The sequence below is a fragment of the Dryobates pubescens genome, chromosome 6, assembly GCF_014839835.1.
Source record: "Dryobates pubescens isolate bDryPub1 chromosome 6, bDryPub1.pri, whole genome shotgun sequence".
Classification (NCBI taxonomy): domain Eukaryota; kingdom Metazoa; phylum Chordata; class Aves; order Piciformes; family Picidae; genus Dryobates; species Dryobates pubescens.
The window spans coordinates 7883123-7904319 of NC_071617.1; positions in this window are offsets into that span (position 1 = coordinate 7883123).

The window sequence follows — 21197 nt, forward strand, 5'->3', positions numbered from 1 at the left end:
CTTTTGGGTTAGGTTTTGGTGGTGGTGGTTGTTGTTGAGTGCTTTCTGTATTCCTAAAGCCAATGACAAGGAGCTTTCTCCTTCTGCTTTGCTCCTTCACACAGGTAACTCGGCATACTCCAAGTTCTACTTCTGTGGACAAGGTGGCATCCAGACCTGAACACAAAGTTTCAAGTTCCATCTCTGACAGAGTGACAGAGTGATGGCAAACTGGCTCCCTGTGAACTTTTTACCAGTTGAAGCTGCAATGTGAAATTTGCCAACATTTTCCTTTCACCATATGGACCAGAAAAAACCCCAGACAGTGGTGACAATTTTCTTATAAGATCAGTGTGTAAGGCATTTGTGTTTAAACTATCAGATGATTCTTAGAAAGGAACAAAGGTATTTTCTCATAGACCAGCTCATGATGGCAGATTAGCCTAGTGAGTGCTGTGGGAAGTGCAGTGTCTAAGTGGTGTGCAAATCTCAGGTCTTCCCTGGAAAGAGGACAGAAAAGTTTTCATTGAACAGTACCCAGTCAGCTCATTCCCTTGCTCTGTCTGGCTAAACTGTGCCTTTCCACATGACTTTGCCCTCATCACACTTCGAGGTGAGGTTTAGGCAGCCAACACAGAGTCAAGCAGCTCGAGTGTTTTGATTAGGGGCCAGGGGGTTAAATCACCTTGGTTGTGCTCCTTCCATTGTCAATTTTGAGGTTAGAGAAAAGGGTTTCACAGAAAGTACAAAAGCAAAAGGTTCTCATCACCATCTGGGATTCAAATCTGGATTATGTGTTTTATTCCTAATAGCATTCAACTTGAGCATCTGTTTATAAGGCTCCTGAGATACTGTAACTGCTCCTTAGAGAAACTCCCTTGATGAAGCCCCTTTGGGAATCCTTCAGTAAATAAGGAATAGACCTTTACAAATCCTTCTGGATGCAAAGAGAAACCCACTCTGATGGGATGGATTCCCAAGTCTCTATTGCCAGTCCTGCCTACTCCGATGACTTTTTGTCTGATCAGCACTACTTACTAATGTAAAGTTTGCTTTTGGTGTCCCTCAGATTTTCAACCTCAGGATTTGTGTTTATAGGATGTTATTTGTGTGCAGCAATGCAAGGTTATAGATGGCTTTGTGCTACTAAATCTGGGAGTAACATTTGCATTTTTCACACAGTACTCAGAACTTTAAATTTCTCAGGTTGAAAGGAACAGATCCATTTCTCTTGCACTCAGTGCTATGCAAACTGAAAGCCTCTGTGCCTCCACTGCCAAGGATTTACACTACAGCAGCACGCTGCGTTCCCCACAAAGACACCCTGACACCAAACCCTCTCCCCACCATTACAAAGGAGCCATCAGATCCTTACTCTCCTGTTGTCTCGTGCTGTCTCTATGGTTTTGACATTTACTTCAGCATGGAAGCTGTGCTTGTCAGAGCAGTCTCCGAGCTCGTGCACCACAATACTTACACAACACCTTAGCTATCTTGCTGGAAGATAAAAACATCCAACCTTAGCCAAAACATAAGGAACAAAAAAAAGGAGAAGATTAAAATCCCATGAAAATAGAGGCAAGTTTTCATACAGGCAGTGTTGGCTCAAACTCTTATCTCCCATGAGACTTCCAAATAACAACTTCTTGAGAAGATAGTCCCCACCACTGACATGCTATCATGTTTCCCGTAGCTTCTTCTAAATGAACAGGGCAGTTGTATCAACAGTATTGTCTACCAAGAGCTCCATCTGAGAGAAGAGAAGCAGAGCAAGAGAAGTTCAGGACCCTGTGCACAGTCTAAATCCAGTCTAGTTCAAAAATCCCTCCTTTCAACTTGGTACAAGGAGATCTGTGCTTGTTTGCTTGTGCAGACTAAATGTACGCATGCCAAAGTGAATGAGGGGTAGGGCTAGGCCAGCTTCAGATGATGGAAATTATGAAATAAAGAATTTAAGGAATTAAGAAAGAGAGGAAAGGAAGAAAGGAAGAAAGGAAGAAAGGAAGAAAGGAAGAAAGGAAGGAAGAAAGAAAGGAAGGAAGGAAGAAAGAGAGAAAGAAAGAAAAAGAAAAAGAAAGAAAGCAAGAAAGAAAGAAGAAAGGAAGAAAGAAAGGAGGAAAGAAGAGAAGAGAAGAGAGAAGAGAAGAGAAGAGAAGAGAAGAGAAGAGAAGATAAGAGAAGAGAAGAGAAGAGAAGAGAAGAGAAGAGAAGAGAAGAGAAGAGAAGAGAAGAGAAGAGAAGAGAAGAGAGAAGAGAAGAGAAGAGAAGAGAGGAGAAGAGAGGAGAAGAGAGGAGAAGAGAGGAGAAGAGAAGAGAGAAGAGAGGAGAAGAGAAGAGAGGAGAAGAGAGGAGAAGAGAGGAGAAGAGAGGAGAAGAGAGGAGAAGAGAGGAGAAGAGAGGAGAAGAGAGGAGAAGAGAGGAGAAGAGAGGAGAAGAGAGGAGAAGAGAAGAGAAGAGAAGAGAAGAGAAGAGAAGAGAAGAGAAGAGAAGAGAAGAGAAGAGAAGAGAAGAGAAGAGAAGAGAAGAGAAATACAAGAAAGAAAAGAAGAAAAAGCTGTAGAAAAAAGAAGAGCAGAAAACTTCAGCTATTACTAGCATATGGTTGAGGGACTCTGCTAAGCAGTGAGCACAAACTTGTCTTAATTATTGTGAAATATATCAAGCATGCTAACCTTTCAGGATGCCTCTGGCTTCAGGTGCATGAGTGCATAAGGTGGCTGGTTCCAGCTGCACCAGGAGCAGATCCAAACACAGTGCCTGCCCTGTGCAAGAACTCCAAGTATAGCTTCCATTAGCATTGATAGGAGTTCTATATGTAAATCCCACACATGCTGAGATCAGAATGTGCTGAGGAAGTGCATTTGCATTCCTGTCAGGGGGCTGCAATTAGTACCAGCACAGCAAAGGCAGTCTGTCCTCCTTTCTACTTTGGGGAGCCTTGTAAAACCCGTGTACAACAGAACTCTTTGCCATTAGACACCATTTGAATCACAAGCCACATCACAGCATATGCACAGAATAGTTTGATAAAGACCTTACAAATCCCACAGAAGTGCTGTTAAAGGTCAGCAGAGAGCACTCAGAGTCGTGGTTATGAACCCAAGAGGAATTCACTCACTCCCAAGCCTGAGGTCTCCTTCTGGCCAAGTATTGTAGCTTTAGTCCTCCAAGTGGTGTGGCTTTGGTACTTCTGGGGTCACAGTGCAGAGAGGATGAGGGAAGCAGCAGTGCTTCATCCCAAAACAGGGATGCACAAGGGGCAGCGAAGGGAAGGAGGTGTCCCAGGATGGAAATCTTGCCCAGGCAGTTGCATTTGCACTTGACACCACGTCGGCAGGGAACCTGTGCAGGTCGTTGCTTGACGACAGACGGAAGCAGTTTGCATGCAGCCAACTCTTGGTAACCCACACTGTGGGCTGTGAGAGGAAGAAGCAGTCAGGAGCCTTGCCCATCTCCTCAGCCTCCCCCTTTGGAAGGGCTATTGTGGTGCTGCACAGCTTAATAAAACACTGAATTGACTCTGACACCTTCCCACTGCCCGCAGACGACACCAAGGAGAGATCCTTACACCCTGGCAGCGATGAAGCCTTGGTCCATCAGTGCAGCTCCACACAGCCCTGCAGATCCCTGCTCTTCCACACTAAAGCTGGCCTCCTGCAGCCCAGACTGCTTGCCAGAAGCATCTCCACTACTCCAACCCAGCCTTGGTCAGGGATGCTCCTACATTTAACACAGAAGCCATCTTGCAGTCTCTCATGGCATGTTCAGAAAGTCTCTGCAGATGTCCCAGACTAAAGCTTCCCCCTCAGTGAGGGTGGCTTCCATCAGCAATTCCAGTTCCCCAGGATAAAGAAACACTGCAGATGAGGTGTTGCTTGTGAGTGCAGAGCTCAACCTGTGTGAAATTTGCTTACATGGGAGCTAAAAATGAGCCAAGCTTTCCCTGCATTTCAGACTCTCCATGTCTCTTAACTTTTGACTTTTCTGTCCTTTCCTTAATAGTTTTCTTCTCAGGACACCTCTTGTCACATGTGCACTACTACCCTGAAGGCTAGGAGGAAGATTATTACTTCTATGAAATACTTGGAGTGTGTTGAGAAGCTGAAGGCTGAGAATTCTGGAGAAGTGGGAAATTGCTACTTGGTGGGTAATGAGGAATCATTTATTCAATCAAGTTCATGAAGCTGTCAAAGCTGATCTCGTCAAAAGAATTGTTACATCCTTGGGAACAGGCCCTGCTCTGATACCTTCAGCACCCAAAGCCATCTACACCTAGTCAAACAGTCAACATTGAATCAAAGCAGCTGTCTCTAGGGAAGGAGGGAAGGCTGGCAAATTAGGTTAGATCCAAGGGAATGTTTTCGCTTTCCTTTCACCAAGACATGTTCCACAAGCTTTCCCCTCTCGGGGTGTGCACTGGAAATCGTACCTGGAGAGAGAGGGGCAGACATAATCTGTGCCAGTGTGGCTGTGTGTGATGGGATGCCAGAGACAGTAACCAAGGACAGATGAGCAATTTGCAGGAACAGCAGGGACATAAAGTTGTCTACAAGAAAGAGATCTTTACCACTGCTACAGAGGAAGCAGGAACTCAGCATTTTAGGAGGGAAGGGAGCGAGCAGCAGGAGGGCACTGTGTGTATTGTCTCAGCATTCCTAGTTAGTGGCAATGCTTTGTTGCCTTCCTTCCTTGGACTTGTTAGAATTGGTCCCTCTCCTAGAGCCTGTCTGCTGCCCAAGAGCTCTCTCTGACCCTTCTTATTTTTCTGAATCTGTAAGAAAAGGGGAGAACAGCTCTCATGGCAATGGGCAATATCCACTGGGCTGATGCTGTGAAGTGTCTCTGTGGAGCCATAGTGAGGTCCCAAGTGGGCAGTGCTGTTCCACCACCTAGAGTTCCTCTCACAGCTGGCTGTACCACAGGCTGCCCAGAGAGAAGACTGGCAAGCAAACAGCTTGGAAAGAGCTTGCAGCTGCTGCTGCTTCTCCCCAGCCTTGGGACAGCCATGAAGTGTTCCTGCAGTGGGAGGGTGGATTTGGAAGCTTTCTTGCAGGCTGCTCCCTTCCTCTCCTCACTTGGCACCATCTCCCACCCAGGCGTTTTCCTCAGCCATTTGCAGGAAGAGCAGTCTGCCTGGCCTTGTAGCCAAGATCAGTCCCCTCCCCAGGGCTAGGAGTGCTGGACAGAGGCACAGGACTCTTTCAAAGTGCCCATAGATGAAGCCAGGCATGAGAGACAAAGCCTGGAGCGGCAGAGAGAGAGCTTCTTCAGAGTTACAAACAGCTGGAACACGATTAGCTCTCAAGTCTGCCTTCAGGCTCTAGGGGATGTGGACTTTGCATTGAGCCATAAGATGCCAAACAACTTCTTGCTGACTTTCTTGGTCCAATTGCTAATTAATAGACCAAACAGCACCATTACCACAACACCTCAGATCTGTCCTTTAGCCCAAACTCAATCTCTGTAAGAACAAGGGCAGATGAGAAGTTCAGTTGTTTTCTGAGTCAACAACTGTGCTTGCAAAAGGTTCAAGGGCTGTGCAGCCAAATGACATTGAGAGTACTTGGAGTGAGCCAGAGCAGCCTTGTCTCTTTTATTCACAGCACTAACCCAGAGGTTGTTAAGGAGGTAAGGGAGTCTTTTGACCCTCTTAGAAAACAGGAGCTCCATGCAGGGCCTTTCTCTGTGACAGGACTCTGTTGGGTAATAGAATTTCTTTCTTCTCTGTGCTTGGGCCAGTGAACAATTCCGTAAGGCACAGCTCATGGAAGGCTCCTGCAGCAGGAGCTCCTGCCAGAAGGTCAGCACATCTGCAGTGGTCAAGGGGAGGTGGGCAACTCTTCTGAAAGACACAGCCTCTTGTTTTGTTCCTGTGCACAGATAATGGCCTGCTTCTTCCAGTGGGCAAGAATTGTTGCCATAGTAATGTTTGCAGCACTCCCTTGGATCAATAGCACAACAGAGGGGTTTTCAGGTAGTTCTGCTCTTCACAGAGGTCTTTCAGCTCTGTGCCTCTATGCAAAGAAAGCAACATCACATGGTGCACAAACATCTAGGGGCAGAACAGAGCTCTGATGGGCAAGTGCAGCTCCGTCAAGAGGGCAGGCTGGCATTTGCTTCTTCAATGTCCTCAAGTTTGCACCTGTAGCCCCACCAACACCTCACCAAATGCAGGAACAGCCTGAAGCTGCAGAACTGATTGCATTTTTAGCTGAAGCTCCAGATGTAGGTCCATTCAACTCTTGGGATTTCTCTGTGGATTTCAAGTTCATTTGTTGGTTGATGGACGCTGGGTAGGTGCCTGATACATTGGCACAGTGTAGGTTCAGGCTGATTAGAAACTACTACTTGTAGGGTAAGAATGAAGCAGCAGCCTGTCCTATGCCTTGACTGAAATGTGTACCTGACTACAGTGACCCTGTGGCTGGGCTGCTCAACCCCCAAACCACAGCTTTGAGTTTTATCTCTTTCCTTTCAGCACTGACCAGTTTTGTCCTTAGTCAAAGTAAATGTGTCTGTCCCATCTTCAACTTGTAGATCATCAGCACCTGGCCAGTGGCTCTGTACATGACAGAAGCCTGTCTATGTGTTGAGTGGAGACTGCCACATTCCTCCAAATGTTTTGTGAATGTCAGGAGAAGCTGAGGACAACTTGTCTGAGGTAGGAAGTGTTCTGCTTCGCATCCTGACATGCAGCAAGAAAGCAGAGTATGATTTACTAGCCATATCTTTTGCATCTTTTCAGGAGCAACAGCTTCTCCTTAGCTTTCTGCATGGGGCAGGGATTCTTGTGCTTCAGTGCTTTATACCTAAGCCTTACCATTCCCATTGCTATTATGCATTTTTCTAAGTGCAGATTCCTTTACAAAGTGTGGTATTTACCTACAGATGCTGCAGAAGGCTCCTCCAGGTACTGCACTCATTCACTTCCGATGGGAACAGGAGCATGCTGCCTTCTGCAATTATCTGGTACACCTTTTAAATAGCAACTACTAATTCATTGCCTGCTGAAAACATCTTCAAGTCACAAGTGGCTTCTGCAGGAACAGCGGTAATCAGCACCATAGACACAACTTGGAGAGATTCATTAGAGGGCCCCCACAATTCCTAGGCTGGTGTCTGCATGCAGATATCACTTCTGAGCAGAGAACACTCAGCACTCCTCCTTTTCTCTTATCTGACATCTCTCAGGAGATCTGCTACTTCATAACTACTTATTCTATCCCTTCCTTGCTCCCACCAAAACTGGAGGAGTTTTCCTTTATCTCCTTGCTGCTGGCAGCAGGGCTCTCCTGCCTACATCTACACAGGTGGCCTTGCAGAAAGGAAAGCAAGAAGAGTAGGGGAGAAGATACATGCCTGGGTCTTGCCTTGAAATAGAGTCAGGATGCATCTAGGTTGTTAGGAAATACTCTTGAGTCCTGTGGCTTGTATGGGATTATCTTTGTGTCCTTGGTGAAGAGAAGGACAGGTGAAGAGAAGGACAGGAGAATTCAGCTGTGATTTCTGTCCATGGAGAACAGTATGCCAAGATCATTTGATTTTGCCCCTGTTCTTTTGGAGGTGCATAGTCCTTCCTGGCACCCAGCCTTCTCCCCAACAAGACTTGGGAAATATTTTATGCCAGAAATGTCAGAGAATTTGCATCTATTCTTTGGCTTTCTGATATATTGTCCTGTTGCTGAACAAACTTTAGTGAGGAAGGGTAGAGAGGTGGAGAATTCCATGTGAGGAGAGAGATTGAGAACCGAGAGAATCACTGCTGGATTAGGACAAATCAGAGCTATTAGTGTCCACTTCACTTTCAGTCCAGTATTCCAAGGCAGAGAATGGACAGAAAAAGTACTGCTTAATACTTATATTTCAACAATTACAATGTTATTTATAGTTATAACCCAATTTTAGGGTTTGGTTTTCTTTTGTTGTTGTTCCTAACATTGGTTATTATGTACATAGAATCACAGAATCATGGAATCTGAACATCAGATTCCATACTACTTTGCTCCAGCCAGCACTTTCATTTTGAAGCTGGCATAACAGCCGCAAATATTCAACTTAACCCCTGACACCTGCTTCCCCCCAGTATTATACAGGAGTTCAGTGCCTTTGTATAGCTCCAGCTCATGAGCATCTCAAATTCAGAAAGCTTCTTTCACGTGAATCCCAGACTTCCTCTGGGGCTCTAAGTTATAGAATCACAGAATGGTCTGGGTTGGAAGGAACCGCCTAAGGTCATCCTATCCTACCTCCTCTGCAGTAAGCAGGGGCATCCTCAACTAGATCAGGCTGCCCAGAGCCCTGTTGAGCCTCACTTTGAATATCACCAGGGACAGGGCCCCAGCCACCTCTCTAGGCAACCACTTCCAGTGTTCCACCACCCTCATAAGTAAAGCACTTGCTTCTAACATCCAATCTAAATCTGCTTTTCTCTAGCTTGAAGCCATTGCCTCTTATCCTATCACTACAGGCCTTTGTAAACAGTCTCTGTCCATCCTTCTTGTAGGCCACCTTTAGGTACTGGAAGGCTGCTATTAGGTCTCCCTGGACACCTAATAACAGCCTGGAAGGACTTGCATGGTTCATCCTCTGTAAGCCAGGGCTCTGTCTTATGGCTAATGTGGAGAGTTAGAACACTGTAGCTGCAGCTGGAGACTCCAATTCCTTGAAAGCCCTATGTAGACCTCAGATGGCAACTGTTTATTCCTTGCTATACAGTGACCTTCTCTTCACCAGTTTATTGTCCTGATTGTCTTGTGCAGACTTGGATTTACGTATATTTTTGACAACAGACCTGAAATGGATGAAAAGGCTTAAAACAAAAAACCCACACAAAGATTATCCATGCATAAACTGAAAATTAACTCATGAAGTTTTGCCATGTCCTTTGTTGCTTGCTTCCCTGCTTCAGTACTGGGACTCTTCAGTCTGTAGTCTTACTACCTGGGGCTGTTTAGTCTTGAGAAGACTGACAGAAGATCTGATGATCTCTGAGGTCTTTTCCAACCTTATTGATTCTATGATTCTGTGATCAATGTCTATCAATATCTGAGAGGTGGGTGTCAAGTGGAGGGGGGCAAGCTGGTTTTGGTGGTGCACAGTGACAAGACAAGGAATAAGGGATACAAACTTGAACATAGAAGATTTCACCTCAACATGAGGAGAGACTTCTTTACAGTGAGGGTGATGGAGCACTGAACAGGCTGCTCAGAGAGGTTGTGGAGTCTCCTTCTCTGGAGACTTTCAACACCCACCTGGATGCATTCCTGTGCAGACTACCCTAAGTGATCCTGCTTTGGCAGTGGGGTTGGACCTGATGATCTCTTGAAGTCCCTTCCAACCTCGAATCTTCTGTGATTCTCTGAAGTGGAAAGGAGAGAACTGCAGAACCCATGCTCCTAGTGCTTAGAGAGGCAAAAGGAAGGCTTTGATAACAAACTGGGCTGCAGTAAAAGATAAGAAGAGAATAGGGAAACCTCCTTATTTTAGCCTATTTTTTTTTTAAGGATTAAGAAAGTACTCATTCCTACCACAAGGAACCTCTTCAATCCCATTCTGTCTTTCCCTTTGTCTCTTATATGTACTCTCAGCAATTTCACTGATGATAGGAAACTAGGTGGGGTAGCTGACACCCTGTCAGACTGTGCTGCCATCCAACATGATCTGGACAGGCTGGAGAGCTGGGCAAGGCAAACCTTCCTTTCTGGGGAGGAATAACACCAGGCACCAGTACAGACTAGGGGTCATCCTGCTGGAAAGCATCACCTTGGAGTTGTAGTGGACAGCAAATTATCCATGGGACAGCAATGTGTCATTGTGGCAGGAGAGTGAAGGGTGTCCTGAGGCACATCAAGAAGATTGTGTCCAGCAGGTCTAGGGAGGTACCCCTTCCCCTCTACTCTGCCCTGGGGAGACCATACCTGGAATACAGTGTCCAATTCTGGGCTCCCCAGCTCAAGAGAGACAGGGATCTGCTGGAGAGAGAATAACAGAGAGTTATGAGGATGATAGCAGGACTTGAACAGCTCTCCTATGAAGAAAGACTGAGAGAACTGGGGCTGTTGAGTCCTGATAAGGCTGAGAGAGGATCTTATCAATGTCTATAAATATCTGAGGGGTGGGTGTCAAGATAAATGTAATACCCAGTGACAGGACAAGAAAAAACAGATACAAGCTAGAACACAAGAGGCTCCACCTCAACACAAGGAGACACTTGTTGTGTGATGAGAGCGGCAGAGCACTGGAACAGGCTGCCCAGAGAGGTTGTGGAATGTCCTTCTCTAGAGACCTTCAAAACCCATCTGGATTAGTTCCTGTGAGTCCTGCCCTAGGTAATCCTGCTTTGGCAGGGGGGTTAAGTTTGATGATCTCTGGAGGTCCTTTCCAACCCCTAACATTCTGTGATTCTGTGATTCTACGTCATCAACAGAGCTAAAAATTCCCAGTGCAGCTGGTAAGGGGCAAACGTGTTTGCTTTTGTCTGATTCTCCCTCCTCTTTCTAGCCCTGCTATGTTTTACAGTGAACAGAAGTGATGAGATTCAGCAGCACTGTCTGCAAGCCTGTCCCCGAAGCTACCACTTGAAAATATGTAGCGTGAGACTTTCTGCTTCAGATTTTGAGATGTAGGAGGTGGAAGGAAGGGAAGGCATGTTGCAAAAGGGCAGGTAAAGCCTCAAAGGATTCTGTGTGCATTGGCCATGTGGCAAAACTTCATATGAGTTAATTTTAAATCTATGCATGTAGGAGTTCCATGTGTCTCCTCTCAGTGATCACTGTGCTTTTCAGCAAATCTTTGGTGAACAGTTGTGCTGATCTTTTTCTTTTCTGCATTTGCAAGTGAGTGGTTCTCAGTAATCTGCCTCTTCCTTTTGTTTCCAGAACTGCTCCGACCTATGGGTGCTCTTTGTCTTTTATAGGGAGAGAAATAAAACAAGGAAAGGAGAAGAAGTTTTCTGTCTTGATCAAAAATGATTGGGATCTCTGCAAAGCAAATTCAGCCTTAGAATAGAATAGAATAGAATAGAATAGAATAGAATAGAATAGAATAGACCAGGTTGGAAGAGACCTTCAAGATCATCGTGTCCAACCTATCATCCAACACCACCTAATCAACTAAACCATGCAACCAAGCACCCCATCAAGTCTCCTCCTGAACACCTCCAATGATGGTGACTCCACCACCTCCTCAGGCAGCCCATTCCAATGGGCAATCACTCTCTCTGTGTAAAACTTTCTCCTAACCTCCAGCCTAAACCTCCCCTGGTGCAGCCTGAGACTGTGTCCTCTTGTTCTGGTACTGGCTGCCTGGGAGAAGAGATCAGCCTCTGCCTGTCTACAACCTCCCTTAAGGTAGTTGTAGACAGCAATAAGGTCACCCTTGAGTCTTGTCTTTTCCAGGCTAAGCAACCCCAGCTCCCTCAGCCTCTCCTCATAGGGCTTGTGTTCCAAGCCCCTCACCAACTTTGTTGCCCTTCTCTGGACACTCTCCAGCAAGTCAACATCCTTCCTAAACTGAGGGGCCCAGAACTGGACACAGCACTCAAGGTGTGGCCTAACCAGTGCAGTGTACAGGGGCAGAATGACCTCCCTGCTCCTGCTGGCCATACTGTTCCTGATGCAGAATAGAGTAGAGTAGAGTAGAGTAGAGTAGAGTAGAGTAGAGTAGAGTAGAGTAGAGTGGAATGGAATGGAATGGAATGGAATGGAATAGAATAGAATAGAATAGAATAGAATAGAATAGAATAGAATTAACCAGGTTGGAAAAGACCTTTGAGGTCATCGAGTCCAACCTATCATCCAACACTATCTAATGAATTAAACCATGGCATTTATGAATGTCATTCTTACTAAATCACTGGCCTGTGTGGTTAGTTTTAGGCTGATTCCTAGAAAATTTTCCACAGATCTTGAGCAAAATGTAGTAGAATGTAAATAAATTACCATTGGATGTGAAAGGGAAAATAATGATAAGGTCTAAATAACTCCATTGGTCTGAAAACAAATTAAAGTTAGTTGTGTAAACTGTCTCTTGCTCTTTTTCCTTCCTCACTCTGGCAGATATTACCTGCTGCTTCTGCTGGCTTGTTCACCTTGACTGCTGTGGTAGTTTTAGGCTATGTCTTTAAAAATTTCCACAGATCTTGAACAGAAAAGTAGTAAAATGTAAATAGATCACTATTGGGCATAAGAAGGAAAATAAAGATCATTCTAAACAATTGCATTAGAGAGATAAGGGACTTCAACTGGCTGTACCAAAACAATTTCCCTTCCTCTTCTCTTCTCTTCTCTTCTCTTCTCTTCTCTTCTCTTCTCTTCTCTTCTCTTCTCTTCTCTTCTCTTCTCTTCTCTTCTCTTCTCTTCTCTTCTCTTCTCTTCTCTTCTCTTCTCTTCTCTTCTCTTCTCTTCTCTTTCTTCTCTTCTCTTCTCTTCTCTTCTCTTCTCTTCTCTTCTCTTCTCACTTCTTTGCTCTGGGAGGGATACTAACTTGCTTCTGCTTGACCTTGGCTGCATTGTTTTGGTATTAACTTCTCTGTTTCTGTCTATTCCCTCATTTTGAACAGGGGGGTAAGGGGAGGCAGAGAGGGAGAAGCTAGTAGCTTCTTGTGCTGTTTATTAATTGGTAATACCTGTAAATTTTGTAACACTGTATATTTTGTACACATTCACAGAATCACAGAATCACCAAGGTTGGAATAGACTTCAAAGATCATCAAGTCCAACCTGTCACCACAGACCTCATGACTAGACCATGGCCCCAAGTGCCACGTCCAATCCCCTCTTGAACACCTCCAGGGATGGTGACTCCACCAACTCTCTGGGCAGCACATTCCTATGGCTATCCACTCGCTCAGTGAATATTCATTGCATTCCATTGTAGATTGCAGTTCTGCTTGTAAATACAGCTTTCATTTGCTTCCAACTGGAGCTGGTCTGGCAAAGTTAATGTTGGGGGGAGAAATTTCAACGCACCACAACTGCATTTCTTTGTGTGGTTAAGTACTAACAGTTATTCTCTGCTCTTTCCTCTCTTTTACCTTGTAGAGGGGCAAAGGGAGCAGGGAGGGGGAAGCTGTTGGCAACCCCCTGGTTTTGCCCAGGGAGGGGTTCTGTATTGTTTATAAATGGTATATATATATGTAAATATTGTGTATTTTGTACATAGTCATTGCACTTCATATTGTGCATGCTCATTGCATTTCATTTTCCTAGATTTTAGTGTGCTTGTCAGTACAGCTTCCATTTGCTTTCAACTGAGCTGGTCTGGCAATTTTATTGTGGGGGGGTAATTTCAACCCACCACTGCCTGAAACACTGCAGGCTGTTGTTTTACACTCCCGTCTGTTGCGCTGTTTGGTGGTGTGTGAAGACTTTGGAGCTGAAGGTGGTAGTTTCTTCATATTTACTAATAATAGTCTTGTGGGAAGAGAGGATTCTGCAAAGGAGGAGTGCAAGAGCAGGGAAGGATCCTCATTAGGATGCTGTGTAAGGGGCATTGGCCTATTGAGATCTCAGCTGTGCTGCAAGCTCCATCCTTCTCATGAGCAAGAGAGAGTGTTGAGGTGCATGTCTAATGGCATATCCATGGAAAATGTGGAGGCAAAGAGCATTTCTGTGTCTCAGAGGCTATTCTAGACCTCAGTTCTCTTCTGTTCACTTCATGAGGACTGCAGTGTCACAGCTTCCTTGAGAGAGAAAAGCTACATTTCTGTAGTCAGCTGCTGTGCAAATATGTAAATCAACAATCATAGTATCATAGTATCAGTCAGGGTTGGAAGGGACCACAAGGATCATCTAGTTCCAACCCCCCTGCCATGGGCAGGGACACCCCACACTAGATCAGGCTGGCCAGAGCCTCATCCAGCCTGGGCTTAAACACCTCCAGGGACGGCGCCCCAACCACCTCTCTGGACAACCCATTCCAGGGCTTCACCACTCTCATGGGGAAGAACTTCCTCTTCACACCCAGCCTGAATCTCCCAACTTCCAGCTTCAATCCATTCCCCCTAGTCCTATCACTACCTGAGATCCTGAGAAGTCCCTCCCCAGCCTTCCTGTAGGCCCCCTTCAGATACTGGAAGACCACAATTAGGTCACCTTGGAGCCTTCTCTTCTCCAGACTGAACAGCCCCAACGCCTTCAGTCTCTCCTCATAAGAGAGGTGCTCCAGCCCTCTGATCATCCTCGTGGCCCTTCTCTGGACACTTTCCAGCATGTCCATATCCCTCTTGTAATAGGGGCTCCAGAACTGGAGGCAGTACTTCAGGTGGGGTCTCAGCAGAGCTGAGTAGAGGGGGAGAATCACCTCCTCTCACCTGCTGGCCACACTTCTCTTGATGCAGCCCAGGATCTGATTGGCTTTCCGGGCTGCAAGAGTACAGTGAGAGCTCCTGTTGAGCTTCTCATCCACCAGCACCCCCAAGTCTCTCTCCTCTGGGCTGCTTTCCAGCCAGTCACTGCCCAGCCTGTATTTGTGCCTGAGATTGCCTCTACCCAGATGAACAAGGCCTTATTTACACAGAAATTATATGGTACCCAGTATTAACATCCTGGATCTCTTCTGTGTGCTTGTAATCCTGTTCTCCCATTATCATTTTCCCATCTATTTTTAATGCATAGAAAAATATTATAGGTTATCTCAAAAAGAAACAAGAAGGCTATGCATCATCATACTAAGGTAAAAAAAACAACAGCCCAAACCCAACAGTCTGCAGAGGCGAAATGTCAGTCCTCTCTGCCAAATCAATACATAATTTCTGGACCTGAAATCTAGTGGAAAGAGCTCCTGTTAGCTGCTGGACCACATAAAGAATTGGTTTTGTATCTGCTTGTGGATGGAGCACCACTCTACAGTCAAAATCATAGTCCAGGAGGAACTCCAGCTCAATGAAAAACCCAGGGGAAGAGGAGGAGGAAGAGGAACAGTGCTGCTGGCAGAAGCAGTGAGTTTTCTTTGGACAGAAATGGTGCTGAGAAAGCACATGTTCCACTTGATGTATGTGATTTACATGATTATGAATCTGTTTCTTATTGAAGAAATGACTGAATAGAATGTAGAGACAGAATTTGTAATGCTGGTATTTTTTTCTGGAGGGAAATGCTAGCAGTGGCAACACTTGCCTCTGAGTATTTGGACTGAAGTAAATTAAAGGGGGGAGGGGGTTCCACGAAGCAAAGTCCAGAGTTGCACCACACTCCATGGAAATCCAATCAGCTTCATAAAACTGATCTACAATTCAAACACAGCTCCTGGGCCACACCACAGTGGAGTAAGTGTTTCTATCCTGCTATGTAGTTGCTATCCTGCTATGTATATAGTGCTTGGTGTGAGCAAGGTATATCATATATCTCCTTTGTCCTCAAAATAAAACAGTAACTTTCTAAAGTTCTGTTGTTCTGATGGGCCAAAGAAGGTAAAAAAGCTGTCAAGCTTCTTAGGAGCTGCTGGTGGCAATACAGATAAGACTTCTGTTACCTTTAATTTAGCCTATTGTTCCCCCCATTGGCTGGAATGGGCTGCCCAGGGAGGCGGTGTAGTCACCATCACTGGAGGTGTTTAGGAAGCGACTGGATGGGGTTCTTGGTGCCAGGGTTTAGTTGATTAGATAGTGTTGGATGATATGTTGGACATGATGATCTTGAAGGTCTTTTCCAACCTGGTTCATTGTATTGTATTGTATTGTATTGTATTCTATTGTATTCTATTCTATTCTATTCTATTCTATTCTATTCTATTCTATTCTATTCTATTCTATTCTATTCTATTCTATTCTATTCTATTCAAGACAGGACCTGGTGTGGAGAGGTTGTATGGACCTTGGACTATTTGAGCTGCTGGAAAGGCTTCCATGAGCCATCACTAACACACTTGGGTTTCTACCACAGGGCTGGCCTCAATTCAGCAAGCTCACATGGAAGGTAAGTACTAAATATTTACTTCCTTTTCCCTGCACAAATAAATGGATATTCATGGTTTGAGCCCAGCAGTGCCTGCAACCTAACTGCAGTATCCCATTTTAGCATTTCATTTGAGTGCATTCCTCTTTTAGTTAAGATGAATATAAATAATCAAGAGATAAAGTGAGAATGCCAAGCTCTAAGAAGGGTTGGAGACAATCGACTTGAAATTGTGAGATCTGCTATTAATCACTTTATAGTTTGTAGAACCCTACAGTGTAATTGTGGAATATACATGGTAGTGAGGCTTTTCTTTGTCATTCTTTATAGTGAGGTAGTCCACAGACCTGCAGTGGGCTGTAGACTTCAAGTTGAAAGGTATTGAACTAGACTTAAAGTGTTTCCAAAAATTAGTTGCTCTTCCTACATGTTCCTGATGAGGAGAAACTGAGGGAACTGGGGGTCTTTAGCTAGGAGGAGACTGAGGAGTGACCTCATTCATGTTTATAAAGACATAAAGGGTGAGGGCCAAGATGATGCAGCCAGGCTCTGCTTGGTGATGCCCAGTGACAGGACAAGGGGCAATGGGTGGAAGTTGAGGCATAGAAAGTTCCATGGAAACAGGAGGAAATTTTTTTCCCTGTGAGGGTGATGGAACACTGGAACAGGCTGCCCATGGGGGTTGTGGAGTCTCCCTCTCTGGAGATATTCCAAACCTGCCTGGATGCATTCCTGTGTGATCTGCTCTAGGTGATCCTGCTCTGGTAGTGGGGCTGGACCGGGTGATATTTTGAGGTCTCTTCTGGCCCCTAACATTCTGTGCTTCTGTGATACTTTCCTTAAGCTAAGAAGACTTTTTTGCTGTTGTTGTTAAGTTGATGTAAATACATCTTTGTAACCTTAACTGTAAGCTTAAGATGTTTTTCAAGGGACATTCTGACTGTGATGAAATTCTCATTGACTTGTTGAAACTGTTACTTGGACTTCAGGAGTGCTGGCAGGGGCTTAAAAGTGAATCAGTTTTTGCTATTGTGAACCACCTTATTGGGAAGCTGCTTCTCTTTCTGCTTCCTGCATGCATTTTAAGCACATGTGTTTGTTTGGAAGGCATCCCTTCTGCATTATCAGGTTGTCTCTTGGGCAGTTCTGGTTCTTGACTATTGGAAGAATTTATTGCCTAGGAAGAAAACTTCAGTAGATAAGCTGTGAATAACACAAAACTTGCTTTCCTCTTCAGCAGGCTCCTGTTACTTCATGTAAACAGATGCATTCTTGGAGTTCCAAATTCACATCTTGCCAACAGAAACATCAGCAAATTTTCAAAGCAAAGATAATTTTCATTAATCTCCATGCCTCACAACTGCAGGTCATTCTAAAAAGACACAATCTTGCCAGTGAAGTGACTTAGTCTAAAAGCAGGTAGCTCTGCATTGTATGAGCCCCCCAGTATTCAGACTTGCTCTTCTCAGCCAGTTCACCATTCTTACCAGTCCTGTATCTTGCAGAGAGACCAGGAGAATCCAGTAGATGGACTGGCTTAAGAATATCAAATTGAAAATTCCTTGATGCAGGAGAATGAAACTCAAATTATGTGCTGGAGGAGTTGCTTAGATACTACAGTGATGATATTGGCACAGGACCTTATATAGAAGTAGAAATGAAATAGAAATAGAAATGGCTTCCCTGCAGTCACTCTGCTACACAGAATTCCTACCAGTGTGAACATAAATTTTGCATGGCAGTCAGCAACAAAGTAGTTTTTGAAACTATGTGAGAGAAAAATGAAAGAGAAATTAGAGCTGTCTGGTGCAAAATTGTCAAAGCTGAAGGGATCTCAGAAGATGACTGGCAGTTCATAGGTTTGGCTGACAGTGGCTGAGCAGAAAAGGTCAATTTAATTTCAGAATAAGGTGACTGGGTTTAGTTTCCAGGCGTTTCTTTATCCAACATCAAAAATCAGATGGATGATGTTGATTGACCATCTCCAGCATTTTCCACTCTTCTTGTTTGTTTGGTTTTTTCTTTTCTTAGAATCATCTCCAGACAGGCTTATCTGGTCTTAGAGAAACAGTCTAAGCAATGGCCAGGTCCCCAGTTTCCTCAGGTTAGTGGCTGTACAGGCTGCAGCAATACAAAATGAATTTTTACTTTGCATTTTTCACTTCTCAGCTCCATGTAGCTGCTCCTTCCTATGCATTTCTGGGCCACTGCAGAACATGCTCAGTGGTTATTTCCTTTAAATCGAGGCTTTACAGACCTAGATAGAAGATGGGGAACTGAAAAGCAGCACTTAAGTCCTTGAATCAGGTCTTTTGTCAGTTTACTCTCTTTTGGCTTCATTATTATCATTATTATTGCAGCAGTTGACATTGCTTAGAATTCTTCTGTAGCATGGTGGGACCTTGGTGCCTCAGTCCTGGGTGATGGAGCACAGAATAAAGAGGTCACCCTGCCTCAAATGGCAGACAGCTTGTGGCAATTTTTGTTGTTATCATTCCTTATCTTACATGGACATGTCTTGAAATCTCACATTAAAGCATTTCTTCAAACATAAATATTGTTACATTAGCCATTCTTAACATGTACCAAAAAGTTTCTTTTCCCTCTCTTTAATACTTCTCCTTGTCTTTAGGAATTGAAGCTCTTTGTGTCTCCCAGCTAAGTGACGCATATTAAGTGACATGTATTCCACTCCACATGCTTATCTCCATTTATTTGCATCCTTCTTGCTCAGATATGCCTTTGCTGATTTCTGCTGATAAAGGCCTGAAGCTTGTAAAAGATGTCATAGAATCATAGCATCACAGAATTGTTAGGGTTGGAAGGGATCTCAAGGATCATCTAGTTCCCACTCCCCTGCCACGGGCAGGCACACCTCACACTACATCAGGTTGCTCAAAGCCACATCCAGCCTGGCCTTAAAAACCTCCAGGGATGAGGCTTCCACCACCTCCCTGGGCAACCTGTGCCAGTGTCTCACCACCCTCATGGGGAAGAACTTCTTCCTGACATCCAATCTGAATCTACCCATTTCTAGTTTTGTTCCATTCTCCCCAGTCCTATCACTACCTGACACCCTAGGAAGTCACTCAACAGATTTCTTGTAAGCCCCCTTCAGATACTGGAAGGCCACAAGAAGGTCTCCTCAGAGCATTCTCTTCTCCAGACTGAACAGCCCCAACTCCCTCAGTCTGTCCTCACAGGAGAGGAGCTCCAGCCCTCTGATCATCCTCGTGGCACTTCTCTGGACATGCCCCACCATGTCCAGATCCTCTTGTAATAGGGGCTCCAAAACTGGACTCAGTACTGTAGTAAATAACTGAACCCTGCTCATTTTCAGTCCTGTCCATCAGATTAAGTGCCTGATTCAGTTGAAAATGTGAACCTAATAATGACCTTGTATTTATTTGCTTCACACATGCAAACAAACAAACAGGGGGAAAAAAAAAGGATGAAAGAGAAGGAGAGTAGAAATAGGACTATCAAGGAGAACAACAGCAGATGCCCTTTGGGACTCCTGCCTGGTAAGTGGAATCATTATGATTGTTGATGTAATCTCTGCCATGATCTTTGTGATTCTTCACCTGAAGGTGGACAGCATACAATGTGATTTACATTTCATTTGTTCAGACCACGGTAATACTGATGACAAACATGACCTGAGGTGAACTACTCAAGTTTCTCTGTTGTTTGATGTTTGTGTTGCCGGCAAAGAAAACAGCAACAAGCTGTCTGGAGACCGGGAAGAAGCACTTTGCAAAGCAGTTACAGTGATTGTGGATGAAAAGAGAATGATTCAGAGCAATTTCTGTAAATCTACTTAGAGGTATGGTTTTGTTTAATTCTCTTTCCCATTTCAAGGCTCTTTTAAAACCAATATCTGGGCAAGGCAAACGAGGCAAGAAGCTGGCCAACAGAAAAACACTGAGTAACAGGGAATAAATTGACCCTCTCTCTGGATCCTCGTTGGCTGTATGAGGAACTGCAAGTTTTCACCTGCAGCTGTTGAATAACATAGAAATATGATATAAAGAAGATTAAAGTATGCTTGAAGTGCTGATTTTAAGGAGTACTTATTGCAGTTAATTCTCTGTCTTGGATTACTGGAAACAGGTGAAAAACCTTCTGGTTTAAGGTGGACAGCATTCACAGAATCACAGAATTAACCAGGTTGGAAAAGACCTTCAAGATCAAGTCCAACCTATCACCCAGCATCATCTAATCAACTAAATCATGGCACCAAGTGCCTCATCCAGTCTTATTTTAAACACTTCCAGGGACAGTGACTCCACCACCTCCCTGGGCAGCCCATTCCAATGGCAAATCACTCTTTCTGTGAAGAATTTCTTCCTAACATCCAGCCTAAACTGCAAAATTGTTTTAAAATCATAGAATCATAGAATTGTTGGGGTTGGAAGGGACCTCAAGGATCATCCAGTTCAAACCACCATGCCATGGGCAGGGACACCTCACACTAGATCAGGTTGCTCACAGCCACATCCAGCCTGGCCTTAAAAACTCCTAGGGATGAGGCTTCCACCACATCCCTGGGCAACCTGTTCCAGTGTCTCACCACCCTCATGGGGAAGAATTTCTTCCTAACATCCAGTCTGAATCTACACATTTTTTTTTTCCATTCCCCCTAGTCCTATCATTACCTGACACCCTAGAAGTCCCTCACCTGCCCCATTTCCCCCCTTTTTCCTCTAATATCCCAGGGCACCTGGGCTCTGTTGGAGTCTCCTCCTACCCCAGGTGTGGCCACTTGGCCCTCCCCACCCACTCCCCTATTTAATCCCCTCCAGGAAAGGCAGAAGCCCCAAGCTGAGCCCATCTGGGCTGGAGGATCCTCCTCTCATCTCTGGTGAGTGCCCATGGTGCACACTGGGTGATGGTGGTGGTGACAACAAAGGCCGGGGGGCCTGGTGGCCCCCCGGTTAGGTAGGGCACTGATTGATGACTACTCCAATATCATCCACGGGTGCTGGCTGGGCCTCCTTACCCCTCTGTGATTCTTCTTCTAGAAGAAGAAACAGCCAACTCAAATTCTATTTCTGAAACTCTGTATTTTCTTTTCATTCCCCTTGTTTTTCAGTCTTTTAAAAATTTGTGTGTTCAGTTAAAATATGAAAACTTTCTTCCTTGTCTATAATTTCACCTTCAGAAAAATAGATTTCTGAAGCTGATTTGCTGCTGACATTTAATATCACAAGAGAGAGTGTACTCATTACATATTTGTTGATTACCTCACCAAAAAGTAACTAAAAACAATAAAAAGAAACTAAAAAAAAAGTATGTGCCATAGAAATATTGTATGTTTGAAAA